General features: G+C 49.7%; 1 protein-coding gene and 1 long non-coding RNA gene across 4 annotated transcripts in view; both read right to left on the reverse strand.

The window, feature by feature from the left end:
- The window catches only part of CHST11 (carbohydrate sulfotransferase 11), a 278,993-nt gene that overhangs the window by 177,279 nt on the left and 85,662 nt on the right, over window positions 1–16,052 (reverse strand). The gene's annotated exons all lie outside the window — the stretch shown is intronic.
- On the reverse strand, window positions 6,498–15,670 carry LOC146403520 (uncharacterized). Its single transcript, XR_014804196.1, has 2 exons — window positions 10,621–15,670; window positions 6,498–10,261 (listed from the first exon to the last, which is right to left on the reverse strand). It is a non-coding gene; the product is annotated as an uncharacterized LOC146403520 (long non-coding RNA).

Consider the following 16,052-nt stretch of genomic DNA (forward strand, 5'->3'; position numbering starts at 1 on the left):
CCAGAGAGCAAACCCCAACCATAGCAGTGACAATGCCAAGTCCTTAACCACTAGGCCACCAGGGAACTCCCAGGAGAAAAGTTTTTAGGTAAACTGTCCACAAATCCTGATGACCGTTCCTTTAAGTAAATTTGACAGGCGATATTTGTCGTGTACTTTTTTTCATTCAGAATATAAAACATTCTGAAAAATGAGAGGTTTCATAAATTGAACTCTAGTAACTAATATTATAATTCCAGAAGGATTCTTTAGTCCTAGAATTTCTTCCCCTAGAATAACCAAGCCCAGAGGTTTGTATTGTTTTGTTGCATGAACTAGTACTTCTACTTATATATGTAGAATATGGAATCAGACTATTGGGTTCCAATCCCAGCTCTGTCACATCCCGGCCCTGTGACCTTGGACTGGTTACTCATCTCCATCTGCCCTGGTTTTCTTATCTCTAAAATGGAAATAATGGTAATAATTATCATGACTGTCGTGGGGCTTAATGAGCTATTACAAGAGCATTTAAAAGAGAGCCTGGCACACTTTTAAGTACTTACTTTATTAAGTAAATACTTAATAAACGTAGCTACATAATAAGGCAACCATGCCTTAAAAAGCTAATGACCTGCTTTTATTTCAAAGATTTCTAAAAGCAGTTTTCAACTTTTATTTTACGAATAGAAAGACACTATAGAATGCTGGCTAAGAACACAAACTGCCTGGGACTGAATCCCAGCTCTGCCTTTTACTTGCTGTGTGATCTCGGCCAAATTACTGAACCTCTCTGAAATTTAGTTTATGCAAAATGGAACTAATACTGCCTTCAGGCTTAAGTGAGTGCAAACACATAGTAAATAATAGCAAAACATGACAGTTTGTTGTGGTCATTGTATTTCGGGGGTGGGGGGCGGGGAGCATCAGCAACTCCCAGGGTCACATTCATAAAATGTCAAAATGACATTCAAAGTCATGGGAAGCGACTAGGTAACCAGTCACGAGCCACTCTCACCCCATCTTAGCTCTGCTCAGAGTTGCTAATGTTTGCATCGGCAGTGATGGTGCAGCAAGCAGAATTCAATTAAAATTGGCCCAGCTTACTGTTCCAGTCCCCTCTGTCCCCACGCTGCAGCAAGGCTGAGAGCTGAGAGGGGCAGACAGAAAGGCCCATGTACAGTGGGAGGGGCCCACTGGCACAGTACCTTTGGTTATTGTGTGGGGCAGATGGAGCTGCCAAGACAGCAGAACAGCAACAACCTACAGTGAGTGAGGAGAGCCTGGCTCCTCCCCGCAGTCAGCATCAAAGCATCCATGAGGCTGGAAGGCAAGGAGACCTCAGGCTTGAGGTCTCCAGCCCAAGCTTCTAAATCCTGGCGTGGAAAGGGACAAACAACTGGTCCTTCGCCATGGTGACCTGTCCTGAGAAGTCACAAATGCATGGATCAGCTTAGCCTCTAAGCCTTCCACACAGCTCCCCGTGGGCCTGGAACCCCACTCCACATCTCCAGGAGGGAGGCAGAAGATGCACAAGAAAGCTCATGCCTAAGTAGAGCCTGGGAATGTCTGATTGTAGACAGAACAACACAACCTAAGGTATAGTTCAGCAGGAGCTTAACCAGAGGTGCTGCAGGCTCTCGGCACAGGGAAGGTTTCCCAGAGAAGGGAGCTGGATCCTAGAAGATACAAGGAAATGGAAGAGGAGGCACGGAAAGAAGGGCAGTGACACAAGCCCCATGCAGACACCTTTCTATCCAAAGAGAAACGCATCATTTAAGACAAACCTTTCTCTGTCTTCTAAGAAAGGGCTGAATTTTCTGCCCCATCTGATGGAATCGCAAAGGTATTTTGTAACTGCAATTCCCTGCCAATCGTATAATGTCCCAACTTGTCAATCATCCTCGGCCTCAAATGCCTTTTACCTGTTTCACAATTGTGGTCCATCTGACCCATGAGGCTCAATTTCCCAAAGATTCTTACAGCTTTAATGTGGCTGGCTTAAGTGGCTATGATATTTTATCAAAGTGACAGGACATTTTATTCTTTAGAGGCGTCAGCAAGTTTTGCCTCTGGCGAATTGGTCCTGATGGAGAATCTCAGCTTTAAAGCAACAGGAGGAGAAATTTTACATCATTATACACACAGACAGATACACACACATTATGAAAACCGTGCATATAAACTTTATACATGCATTAACTTTATGTGTGTATGAATGTGTGTGTGTGTGTGTGTGTGTGTGTGTGTGTTTTAGCCCTCCTAACAAGATCTGCCTTGAGGCGTTCTCATTGTGGCGCAGTGGAAATGAATCTGACCAGGAACCATGAGGTTTTGGGTTCAATCCCTGGCCTCACTCAGTGGGTTACAGATCCAGCATTGCCATGAGCTGTGGTGTAGGTCACAGGCTCCAATCTGGTGTTGCTGTGGCTGTGGTGTAGGCAGGCAGCTGTAGCTCTGATTTAACCCCTAGCCTGGGAACCTCCATGTGCTGTGGGTATGGGCCTAAAAAGCCAAAAAAAAAAAAAAAAAAAAAAAAAAAAAAAAAAAAGACCTGCCTTGAGCTGGATACATAGTGCTCTGGGCCTCAGTTTCTATGACTGCAAAAACACAGGGTTTCTCTCAGGCTTAGACACTGTGGGGCAAGGATCCTAAGGCTCCTTTCAGGTTCAGGGTAGAGAAAGGTGCTGGGATCCATTGGTGATGTCTGCTGTGGTCACACTAAGGAGAGATGGGAGGTGTGTTTGCAGGTACCTGGATCATCTCAAAGGACCCACCTGACAGTCCTAAGATCCTGAATAATTACATGAATGCCAAATAGAGGGTTATTTTAGAATCCCTCAAGGTCTATCAGTTCAAATGCTCTGAGCATTGAGTAAAAGGCCACACTCATGGGTTCAAAGCAATCCCTTTGCTGCAAATAGAAGAAAAAATGCTATTTGTGTTGGGCCTATGCCTCCCAAACCCATTCCCACAAGCTCCCTGCGAACACAGGCCCCCCCCTCCTCACACTGGGACCTGGTGGGACAGGGGGATGGCTTCCCAGCATTTCTGCATAGCAGAGTCACAATCATAACTTCTGTGAGAGTCTAAATTATTTCCATTATGGGCAACTTTCACTTTAAGATAGACCCCCCCCCCCCTCGATACAACTAAAAATGGGAGGAGTTCCTGCCATGGCTCAGTGGTTAATGAACTTGACTAGTATCCATGAGGACTCGGGTTTGATCCCTGGCCTTGCTAAGTGGGTTGGGGATCTGGCGTTCCCGTGACCTGGGGTGTAGGTCGCAGACACAGCTCGGAGCTGGCATTGCGGTGGCTGTGGTGTAGGCCAGCAGCTATAGCTCTTATTGGACCCCCAGCCTGGGAACCTCCATATGCCAGAGATGCACCCCTAAAAAGGCCAAAAGAAAAAAAAGAAGATGGACAAAGAAAGAAAAAGAGAAAGGAGAGTTCTACAGAAGTGACAGACTTCTACGAAGTTTGAGGTAGAGCTTAGGAGAAGGCGTGGAAAAGAAGTAATTACAGGGACCCTGAAGCCTCAAGATCTGTCTGTGCAGGACATTCAAGATTGCCACACGGCAAGGATACTGAGGCGCAGAGTCACAATATCAGCTTCCTGTGAAGGTCACACATCACCTCAGCTTGCCACGCTGTAGTAACACCAACTAGACACACCTCTGGGGGCTGCAATGGGGCAGGGCTGGCGGATCTGGAATGCGGACAGGCCCTGGGAAGTGAAGTCAGAAGAGGATGCCCAAAGGAAGAAGAATGCAGTTTCCACGTGGCGCATCCCACGGCTCAGAGAACCTCAGGAAACATAGTCTGGGTGTTTCTGTCCCAACGTCTCAGCATCCGTTTCCATTTCCCTCCAGCCTGCACAGCCGAGGGAGATGCAACAGCTGCTGGGGGAAGAATGCTCTGCTGTGCTCCTTTATCACTAAGAGAAGATCTGGGGCCTCGCCCAATCTCAAGGGGCTGCCGAGAACACAAAATCACCAACTGCGGAAGGCAGGCTTCTAACCGCCAGGCAGACGATGTCAGGCCCACAAGTGCCTCCCCTGGGCCCTGGCATCCTTGTGCGTGCACAGCTCCCCTCCCCCGCTCTGGAATACCGGTGGCCACATGTCTTACTGCCCGGGGGGGCATTCTGAGCTACAGGCCCATACAGGAAGCAATTCACTGTCCTTAAAAAGGGCGGGGACTGTTCAATGCGGCCTCTAGAGTAGGTTTCGTGATGGCGGTTCAGAGACATCTGCAGCTGGTTCTGACTTTCATCAGGGGTTGCATCCAGGAAGCTTCAGGTCCCACCATCAGAGGGCCCCTGGAGGTCCAAGGGAAATACATGCCTCATGGGGGGACCATAATTCATTAGCAAATGATCATTGATCCCCGTCTTGCACAGGCTTGGGGAGAAAATGATTTGATGGGAGCTGAATGTGGAGAGGGAACTAGGCTCTGAACACCTTGAGCAGTCAGGGGCCACTGGAACAACGTCTTAAAAATAGCAGTTATGTTTTCTGCACACCTGTTACACACTGGGCACAGTGATGCAGACTCCAGAAGCACTATCTCATTTAATCCTCTGCTTTCCCTGCCTTAGAGATGAGAAACTCAGACACTGAGAGATTCAGTGACTCCCCCAAGGCCACAGGCTGTTCATCCATTCCTTCAAAATATGTGTTTTTCCCATGTGGCTCTGGGCGCAGCACCAGATCAGGAGCCACAGGGATCTGAGCCCAAGCATCCAGATGCTAGACTTCACACCCCAGAAGGACCAGTCTGCAAAGAGGAACCCGGCGATGCTGAACCAGGAAGACACACGGAAGAGGCCCTCCAGGGGCAGCCAGGCCCCAGCCCGCCCTGGGGCAGGCTGACTGCGGGAGCTGCAGGGAGGAGCGCGGGCTGGAGGGAGACTGCGTCCTGCTGGACAGAGCTTTGGAAGGCAGAGACCCCTTCCTCTGAGTCTGCCTTGGCCTGGATGCCTCCTCAGTGTCTTCATGTAGCACAATCTCCAATAACTGCTCCAGGAACAGATCCCACCTCCACCTTAGCAGGGCCGAGCCTCCAGGCCCCCTGGCACAGTGGGAACCAGGAGCTGACTGGGAAGACACAGATCGCTCTGTGGCAAACGTTAGCCAGCCCCGCCACGTTCCCGCACCTAGCAGAGCCCACGCGGTGTCCCTCTCAGCCTGCAACCCAACACAGCCCCCTTCCCACGCACGAAAAACCACCAAGCACAACCCCCCACAGCACTTCCACCAAGCCCAGCACCAGAACCCCATTTTCATCAGGCCACACGGAGCCTAAGACGGGTGGGTTTATTTGTTGCCAACCAATCACCAAGAAAAGTCAAGTTCTAGGTGGCTGCAGCTGAAACAAGCTGCAAACAGACAGCATTGACGACTGACGCATCCGTACACAAAGCAATGGCGATAAGCAGATACCCAGGGCATCACGACGTAGAGAGTCGATGTTGGCAGATAGTAAATATATCCCCTCTTTGCCAACACGGAGCACCCGTGACATGCCAGGCTCCCTTCTAGGCACGCGAGATGGAGCAGTGAACCAGAGACAAAGTCTGCTCTCACGGAGTCCACTCCGGGGGCGGGGGGGAGAGACTGCCCGAAAATTCACAGGGGGGTGGTCAGTAGCGTGAGTGGGGTGAGGCCGAACACCACCAAAGCAAGGTCAGGGAACAGAGGGCGGGAAAGCTTTTTGGGCGGTGGTGGCTGAGAAGGCCTCTCTGATGGGGTGACTTTGGGGCACTTCATGATGTGGTGGGGGGGGAGCCAGGGGAGATTCTAAGGGAAGAGTGTTTGTGGCAGAGGGAGCACCAAGGATGAAGGCTCCCGAGAGATGCGGATGAGCTTGGCCCGTGCGGGGAATGGCATGGCTGGAGGAGAGCGGGAGAGGTAGGCCTGGACCAGATCGCACAGGGGCTTCAAGGTCAAGGTCGGCCTCCTTTCCAGACAGTCTCTTGATGTGGAGGATGACCCCGGGGTTTTCCTGGGAGTCTCCTATGTGGTCTACACTGAACAGAATCCGCTGGCAGAAAAGTCTTCACGGCGTCACCAACCACCCCCACCCCAATGCACGATGCTAAGGAACCCCAAGCCTCTGACGCCCAGAGGGAGACCCAAACTTGTGTGACCCAAGCTCTGCCCTCAGAGGCCTATCCTCACCCACTTACAGGAAACAAGGGTTCCACGCGGACCCACATAAAGAATCTGACACAACCACTTCTTTTTTTTTTTTCTTTTTTGGTCGCCCCGAGGCCTAAGGAGCTCCTGGGCCAGGGATCAGATCTGAGCCACAGTCGCAACCTAAGCTGCAGCTGCCGCAACACGGGATCTTTAACCCACTGGGCCGGGCCGGGGATCGAACCTGTGTCCCAGGGCTCCCAAGATGCCGCTGATCCCTTTGTGCCACAGAGGGAACGCCAACCGAGCCTCTTCTCTGTGGTGGCTCTGAGTATTCTGCTTAGCAACAGCCATCCACACAGAAGCTGAAAACTATTTTTCAAATGTTTTCCCTTTTTAAAATTGAGATGTAATTGACGTTTCCCATTAGTTTCAGGTATACAACAGGAGGATTTGATATTTTCACATACTGCAAAATGATCACTGCCATAAGTCTAGTTAATAGGTAGCATTCATCACCAGGATGACAAATATTTTTTCCTTGTGCTGAGACCTTTGAAAATCTACTCTCTTAGCCACTGTCGGTTAGGCAATACCGTCACCAGGCTATTCAAGACATTCTCAAAACTTACTTTTTTTTTAAAACTCGAAGTTCATAGCTCTGGGACCCCATCACCCATTTCGTCACCCTTCCACCCCCTGCCCCACCCCCGCCTGGGACGACAAGTTCAAACCATCTCTGAAAAGCCTCTGGTAGAGCGCTCCCGGTGGCTGGGCACCTGAGATGAAGAGTTTCTGCCTGAAGGGAGGGATGGTGAATGGCACGACGGATTCATCTTATGCACGTGGGAAGGGGAGTCGGGAAGAGGGGGGACAAGCAGGACAGCCCTGATTTGCAGGGGAAGGCACCGAGGGCTCAGGTTCCAGAAGTCTCGTCTGTCTCAAGTCGCAGACAGATGCGGAGGCTTCAGGGGCCTGGGAAGCCCCTCTGGCAGGCCCACCAGCTGGGCCACCGGCCCTTTGTCCCTTTATTTATGGAGGCGGCTGACAATGGCCAAAATCAGAGGGAGGCTCTGGGTGAAAGTGAAGATGATATATTGCTGAGCACCAGTAATTGCACAGCCCTGTGAGCAGAGGACGGGGCGGCCGGTGCTGGGAATTGCTCTCTGGACACATCAAAGCACTCGCCTTGGTTTGGGGCCTCAGTCCTGGCTGTCCACACCCCTGAAACGCCCCCCACAGCCTCCCCCAAGTCAAGAGCCCTAGGAAACAAACCGACCTGAACGCCAGAACCATGCGGAGCCTCCTCCTCTGTCCCCCTTATAATCTGTCAGCTGGAGGGGGGAGCAGTGGAAAAGGGGCGTTGCGGGGCGGGGGGGAGGTTGGAGCCAAAGCTGGCTTCTACTCCGTCCATCCGAGTCACCTGGGACAGGTCCCTTGAGCTCCCCGAGCCTCAGTTTCCCATCTGTGAGATGGGGCAGCGTGTCAACCAGGACTGGTGATAATATTATAAGTAATTTGCATAAATATAGCATCAGCTGACATTGCTCCATCTTCTGTTCATAAGAGGTCTTTCTTGTCCTTCCAGAGCTCACCCCAGGTTCATCTTCCACCTCCGTCAAGTGTTTTAGGGTCTGCCTCTGGGAGCACTCCCTGCCCCCTGGGCTCAGTAACCCCTTCCTCCCGAGGGCAGGGCTCCTCTCAGGGCTGCAAGCTGTGCAAGGGCCTTGGAGCCCCTGCCTGGAGAGCAGCAGGGAGACTGGACCTCTGCAGAGACTCCCTTTGTGAGCCTGCCAGCACTCAACCTGTTGCTTTTAAGGCCAGGCCCTTGCCAGCTCCATCTGCCTCGGGGACAAGCTGTTTAATGGAGCGAGAGTTGGCTCCAGGGAAGACAATGCATTTTAATGCTTCCGGACACAGGAATCAGACCAAACCCTGCCTTCCAGGTGTGGCCAGGAGGGGCTTCAAAATCATGCAGCCCAACCCCCTCCTCGGCACCTGAGCCTAGGGTGGCCGGGTGGCTGCTCTGAGGTCCCATAGCTGGTTAGTAGCGGTCCGTTCCTAGCTCAGGACCAGCCCTGACTCCGAGTCCTACAAAGAAGCAGCATCTCTTATAAATGCTAAAAATATGCAGAGGATGACAGGAAGTGAAAGCGAAAGAGGAAAAGGCAAAGATATGCGCCGCGAGTCTAGAAAACCAACGAGACTTCTGGGTTCTTCTAGATTCGTGAAATTTAACCCACTGGAAAGTGAAAACCCTATCACACAAATACATTTCCTGCTGCCAGGGATCCAATTCTCTTTACCCTCCTCATCTTCGCTGCCCACTCTGCCCACAGATACTCCTTCCCATGGCATGGGGAGGGACCATGACCCTGATGTTGCAAGATCAAAGGAACAGAGCAAGCCCCAAGGTGAGGAGAAGCTTGGGTATCACCTCCTGCCTGCTGTGGCTGGAACTGGAGCTTCCTATGCCATGCGCTTGGCATTAACGAAATACGTTGGGGGTCGGGGGTGGACCAGAGAAGACCCCCATGGCGATGTTAAATAGCGCTGGATGAACAAAGGAACGGATGGCTGAGTGAGGGGGCCGGTGAATGAAATAGTTCTCATCACAAGCTTAAAAACTGGTTTTCTAACAACTTGGTACCCCACCTCCACCAGCCCAGTGCAGCTTCAGGTCCCCCTTTTTCGTAATTCTGGATGGGAAAACAATGCCAGTGTAATTGACTGGCTCAGAATGCACACTTCTGGTCCTGGCTCAAGCCCATATGAACCCTGACATAGGAAGGCCCTCCGAGAGCAACAAGTACAGGCAGTGTCATAGAAGTCTCGGCTAAACGAAAACCTGGGGCAGAAAAGCCATGCCGGAACAGAGGTTGAAGGTGAGCTGCTCTGGTGGGAAGGGGATGCTCACCTCTCTACACTTCCATCCTCCCAGCAGCTCCTGGAGTTCCTTGGTGGAACCCCAGGATCCCTGGCACCCAGGAGAAAGTGCCTGGTCTAATTTTATTCAGCAGAGGAAATAAAAGCCTAGAGCAAAGGACACATCCTCAGTCATTGCCAGGGGCAGTGATGCCAGCACCAGAGCTCACATATCCTTGCTTCTGGTCCCTTCTCATCTCCAATCACTCCACCAACCACTGGTCAGCCACACCCACCAAGACAGGCACTTCCTCCATAGAACATCGGTCCCTGTGCCTCTGTACCTTTGCACATGACATTCCCGCCACCTAGCTTGTCCTTCCTCTCCCACCCTTGGTCCTTCTTGCTGTCTGTGACTCTAAGATGACCTTCAACAATCCCCAAATCCTGAGAGTCGCAGCCTTGTCTAATTTCCCTTCCCCCTTGAGCAGGGGCTAGCCTAGCAACTTCCTTCTAATTAATGGAATACAGCCAAGGTGAGGAGATGGCACCTCTGTGATTATGTCACATAAAATAACAACTTCTGATCTGCCATCACTCTCTCTTGATGGCTTTGATGGAACAAGTTGCCATGCTGTGAGCTGCCTGATGGGGACACCCACTGACAAGAACTGAAGGAGGCCTCCAACCAACAGAGAGTAGGAACTGAGGCCCTAAATCCAACAGTCTACAAGGAACCAAATCCTGCCTGCAACCATGGGAGCCTGAAGTAGATCCTTCCCCAGGCGTGCCTTTTGATGAGACCTCAGCCCTGGCTGACATCTTCACTGTGACCCGTGAGAATCACTCACAGAAGCTCCATCTAAGCCTTGCCCGTACTCCTGATCCACAAAAGCTATGATGTAATAAATTTGTGTTGTTGTAAGCTGCTAAACTTGTGACAATTTGTTACACAGCATTGGTAACTAATACACTGCCCTAAGAAATACACCTGCCTTTTGAAAGAGAGCTCAAAGAATATTTTGCTTCCCTGAAAAGTCAGGCACTCCCTCCACAACCACCATCTCCACTATCACTGCCATCCTCACCATTGTTATCATCACAGACCTACCCCAGGTACGTGGCTTTAGTGCTTTACATCTATTATGTCATTTAATCCTTACAACCAATGTATGACAGAGGTACTATTACTTAACCTAATTTTACTGAGGAGAACACTGAGACCCAGAGAGATTTTTAAGACACACAGGTCTATAACAATAACTCTTTCCCTACTGTCTTTCTTTTTTTTTTTTTAAGGTAAAGACATGTTGCTTTCTTTTTTATTTTATTTTTTATTTATTTATTTATTTTGTCTTTTATCTTTGTTGTTGTTGTTGTTGTTGTTATTGTTGCTATTTCTTGGGCTGCTCCCACGGCATATGGAGGTTCCCAGGCTAGGGGTTGAATCGGAGCTGTAGCCACCGGCCAGAGCCACAGCAACGCGGGATCCGAGCCGCGTCTGCAACCTACACCACAGCTCACAGCAACGCCGGATCGTTAACCCACTGAGCAAGGGCAGGGATCAAACCCGCAACCTCATGGTTCCTAGTCGGATTCGTTAACCACTGCGCCATGACAGGAACTCCCCTACTGTCTTTCTTAACACCAGAGATACAACAAGGTACTCACTTTTCCGTCTCTCCATCCAGCAAGTGGGATCTTTGAGGATAGGAATTCTGATCTTTCATGCCACAAATTTTACTAAGAATCTACTGTGTGCCAGGCATTGTGCTAGCACAGCTGGATATGGGAGAGGAGATAGGAGTGAACGAGACAGGCAAGGTCAAGGTCTCAGCTCTCCTGGAGCTTATTCTCTCACAGAGAGAGTCGGAAAAGACATATGAAACAAGCTAACATCAGAGAAATTTAAAAGGTAGATCTGAAATGGGAAGCTAATTTAGATTTGGGCCATCAGGGGAAACAAGTCTCCCCAAGGTAGTGACCCTAACTGCTGAGACTTGAATGAGAGGAAGAAGATAGCTAAGTGGAGACCCGGGGAAGGAGCATTTAGGCAGATGGGAAAGCGAGACCTCAAGAGTGTTGTTTTCATCTTGTCACATGTCACCAAAATGACACAGAGCTTTGGCCTTGCGACTCAGGTGTGGTCCCTGCGCCAGCATCAACCAGGAGGTTGTTAGAGATGTGGAATTTCAGCCCTACCCCAGACCCACCGAATCAAGATATGCGTTTTAACGAGATGCCCGGTGATTTGCATGCACGTGAACGTTTGAGAAATTCTTTATCTAAGGCACTTAAAAATGACTGTTGAATGAATGAATGAAAGAATGAACAAATGAGTGAACACCTGCAGCTCAAGTTCCAACTCCACCTGCACCTCCCATGGCACCCAGACTGCCTCTCCATCCCAGACAGCAGGGAGGGTATCAATTTCACACCCTATGAAGCAGATCAACTGACAACTGTCAGCAGAGTATGGACGAAGACCATCAGCACACTTATGGATCAAATCCCCCAAGGCTACCCACACCCGAGTCTTCCACAGCCTCATTCTCCCTCCACCTCCCATTGCTTCCCCACAGCCTCACGTGAAGCTCCAGATTCCATTACTAGTCGGCAAATGGCTATCAAACCCACACGACTGGGTTAAAAATACTCTTCACATTCTTTAAGCCTCCCCACTGTTCAATCCCCTCGAGGAATCTGACAGCTCTAATTAGCAAAATATGTAAATCCAGCCTTTTCACAGAGAGGGCACCCGGCTAAGTTATGATGGCAGAGTGCAAGCCAGAAAGAGGGGGTGAGGATATGGCATTTCTTCTTGCAACACCTCAAAGTGATTGAAACTGGATGATTCTAGCAAGAGGGATCAGGGTTTTCAACGCTTGAAGCTGAACTGCTCCTAACAATCTATAACCAATACACGGTCATAAAAGCAAGTGGACATAAGATAAAAGCTTTACAACTTCCCTGGACCTCACCCCTTGGAATAGGGCTGTGGGCATTTGAAGATTTTTACACTGATGTGTGTGGGTCTCTGAGGCCTCAGTCTGACCCCAGGGGACCTCCTCTGTGTCTTCACATGGAAACAGATTTGTGTAGCATGCCACTGTGTGTTAATTTCTCCTGTCAAAAGCCTATCAGGGAAATCACATTTATAAAACTGGAAACTGCTTTCCTCTCTCCATAGGACCATCCCCCATCTGGAAGGAAAAGCAGATGAATCCCAACCCACACTTCAAGACAGTAGAGTAGGTCGCCTTTGAAATAAGACCAGCACCTGCAAATTGCTGAGAAATAAGCTACCAAATGGGAATCATCACCACTCACCTATTTTCTTCTTTATCCAGCCTCTTAGAAGATGAAGGAAATAAGAGAAGGAAGATGTTAGCAAAGTCCTGGGCAGAAAGTTAAACGGTGGCCAGGCAGCCAATAGCAAGCATATTCCCACCATCTCACTGGAAGTCCCAGTGGCTCAGCAACCAGATGAGAGCAGGAGAGGGTTGAAGTGGCCTGAAGATGTTCTCTGCCTCCTTCACTCCCCAGTGAGTCGCATCACCACTAATGGGACAAGAAGGGGTCTGCTCCCCCCTTTTTGTTCCCTCCTCTGAGCTCAAGTGGTAAGAGTTTTATAGCATAATAATGCAAGGACATTTGCAATATATTACTGTCCATATTGGCAAGAGAGAGGCTTCCATTCCATCTAAGACCCCTTAGAGCAGGGGTCAGCAAACAGCACATAGACCAAACCCTTCCTGCTGCCTGTTTTCATAAATAGGTAGCCTCATTGGAAGACAGACACGCCCATTCATTTGCTTATCACCTGCGGATGCTTTCACTCCTTAACTGCACAGTTGAGCAGCTGTGACAGACGCCATATGGCCCCCAAAGCCTGAGATGATGTTTACTACCTGGTCCTTTAAGACGTTTGCCGGGCCCTGCTTTAGAAGAATGAGGCAATGCTCACAGCTGGGTAAAAGTACGAGGTATTTTCCATTTTGTTCAAAGAAAAATCACAACAGTTGGCGGCTGGCCAATTCCTCAGATCCTGATCTATAACTTAGAGCAGGTCTGCCACAACAGGATAGACCTCATGAGAAGATGCCAGCCAACCCAGGAAAAGCACCATAAATAATACAGAACTACCACTGCTCCTCTGCTGTGTGGCTGCAGGTTCTATATGGAAAAAGCCCCCCAAGACTGATACCCCCAACCAATGTTCCCCTGGAATTAAGGGGTCAGGTCAAGATTAACCCTGACTCCCAGTGTACCGTCTGCGTCTGCTGAGACATGGTCTCACTGAACCTCTGCTCTTCCTTTGTTTGTTTGTTTTTCTTTTTAGGGCCACACCTGCAGCATATGGAAGGTTCCCAGGCTAGGGATTGAATCAGAGCTACAGCTGCCGGCCTATACCACAGCCACAGCAACACAGGATCCGAGCCACATCTGTGACCCATACCACAGCTCGTGGCAATGCCAGATCTTTAACCCACTGAGCAAGGCCAGGGATTGAACCTGCATCCTTATGGATACTAGTCAGGTTCTTAACCTACCAAGCCACAACAGGAACTCCGAACCTTTGCTCTTCCTGACATTTCTTTCAGCTGAAGGGAGCCCTCTTCAAAGCATCTTCTGCTCTTCCAGCCCTTCATCATTCTCACGTTCACTGGATACACAGCAGAGCTCCAGCTTGTCTATCACGCAGAGTCCTCTAAGCAAAATCACTCACTTCCTTGCATCTCCTCCTCCCCCGCCTCTGCCATCCCTCTCTGGGCCTCTAATGAGGTGGAACTGATAAATCACTTGTAATTTTTTTTTTTAAAAAAAGCTGTCACCTGGATATAAAATCTGCAAAAGTCCTGAATACAGAAATATCCCATAGTTCTTGCCTTTTTCCCCCCAACAAGAGCCCCAAGGTTGACATTTTCCTTATTATGTATTTCTCACCTGTCAGAGGATGGTGATAACTCCAGACTGTGATGTCACAATCTGCCCTGAGAACAGGTAAAGGAAGAAGCGGCTCCCACACGGGAGAAACTCTGCAGTCATCACTCATTCTCTCTACTCCACTCTGGCCAGAGCCGGTCCCTACCCCAAACCCACGCAGGACCTCCCAGCCCAAATGGAATGCAGTGAGTCTGCCCATCAGAAGCATTTGTTTTCTCTTCTGGATGCTTTCCTGCAATCGCGTTGTGCCCATCCGCACTGATCTCCTTTCTTGCCACCTCATGTATCACTGGGGTTGGTATCTGTTCAGCTGAGGAAACCAACTGTTCCACTGTGAAGGCCAAGGTCAGTTTATAATGTCTGCAGTGGAATCAGAGATGGAGGAAGGCAGGGGAAAACTTCATAATTTTGATGATAACAAGGCTGGTTAACGTCACCCAAAAGGCAGTTTTGAGGTTTGAAAAATAACCCATCCTGTTCAGAAAACAGTCCCCTTTGGGACACTCTTGCTCTTGGATGCCCGCTGGAGAGCTGGCTCTTATCACCAACAGATGCCCACTTGTGTGCAGAGAGGCAAGGGGCTTGGCTCTAGGGAGTGACACATGAATGGTCTAGGCCACTCACAGCATGTCCACGGCCCTCTGTTCTCTCCTCTCTTGTAGCCAGAAAAGGCCATGGGACCCAGTTTAGGACAAGGAGGAGGAAGGAGATGACTGGGAAGGACTCGGAGCAAACCTGGCACAGAGTCGACCCTCAACCACTTTCAGGTCCTTTGTGGGTGGTTTTTGTGTGTGTGTGTGTGAGGGGGGGTTGTTGTTGTTCTTTTAGGGCCACGCCCGTAGCATATGGAGGTTCTCAGGCTAGCGGTCAGTTGGAGCTGCAGCCGCTGGCCTACGCCATAGCCAGAGCCACGCCAGATGCAAGCCATGTCTGCAACCTACACTACAGCTCACGGCAACACCAGATCTTTAACCCACTGAGCAGAGCCAGGGATCGAACCCAGGTCCCCACGGATACTAATCAGGTTTGTTATCACTGAGCCATAACAGGAAGTCCAGGTGTTATTTTTATCATTATTACTAGTAGTAATGTTATTAGAACCTTTCCTCTACCTGTTCTTCCTCCCTCCCTTTGCCCCTCTGTCCCTCCAGTAGTGGCGTGGGGCTGGTTCACAGCAGGTCACAAGTGCTAACATGTGTGTCTCCTCCTATCACCGAGTTCAGTGCCATCGCATTGGTAGCTCGAAGTCAGCCGTGAGGGGAAAATCTGCACCGTGGAAACTGACAGATGCTACAAATCAGGACCTCTTCCCCCCAGAGAGCTAACAGTTTCCCAGCACATCACTTCTACCAGCCTCCTTCCCTTCTTCCCAACCATCTCTCTTCCCCGTACACCACTGAGTACCTACTGTATGCAGGGCGTTATGTTAGCGTCTCCTGTGAGAACTCAAAGGTGATTATATCATTGCCCCATCTGCAATGAATTTACAGTCTCACAATAAATTTGTATAATTAAGATACATTTGCGAGTTTCCATTATGGCGCACTGGAAACGAATCCGACTAGTACCCATGAGGATGCAGGTTCGAGCCCTGGCCTCGCTCTGTGGGTGAAGGATCCAGTGTTGCCGTGAGCTGTGATGGAGGGTGCAGGCGTGGCTCATATTCTGTGTTGCTGTGGCTGTGGCGTAGGTTTGGTCCCAAAAAGCAAAAAAAAAAAAAAAAAAAAAAAAAAAAGATACATTTGGCTGCAAAGCATAGAAATCCCAAATATCAGTGGTTCATTCTTACACGGAGGGGGCCCAGAGTCTGGGAGGCATCGGTCTAGCAGCTAGCAGGGTCATTAATGACCCTGTGGTTCAACCCCTCCTACCAGCCATCCTTTGCATTATCAACTTTCCCCTCATGCTCGTCTCACATGCACAAGAGAGCTGCTACGGTTCCAGACATCAAGACTGTGTTCAAAAGCAGGAAGCAGGGGTAAAAGGTTTTTTCTTTTTATGCAGGAAGAAAATCATTTAATCCTCAAAGCAAATTCACAAGGTAGCTACTAGCCCTATTCTCATTTTATAGATAGGAAAATTGAAACCCCCCAAGATGAACTAATATGCTCAAGGCCA

This window comes from Sus scrofa, chromosome 5 (genome assembly GCF_054392235.1).
Source record: "Sus scrofa isolate SSC_HxYL_T2T_F1_AM1 chromosome 5, Sscrofa_HxYL_maternal_Yorkshire_Landrace_v2.0, whole genome shotgun sequence".
In the NCBI taxonomy this organism is placed as follows: domain Eukaryota; kingdom Metazoa; phylum Chordata; class Mammalia; order Artiodactyla; family Suidae; genus Sus; species Sus scrofa.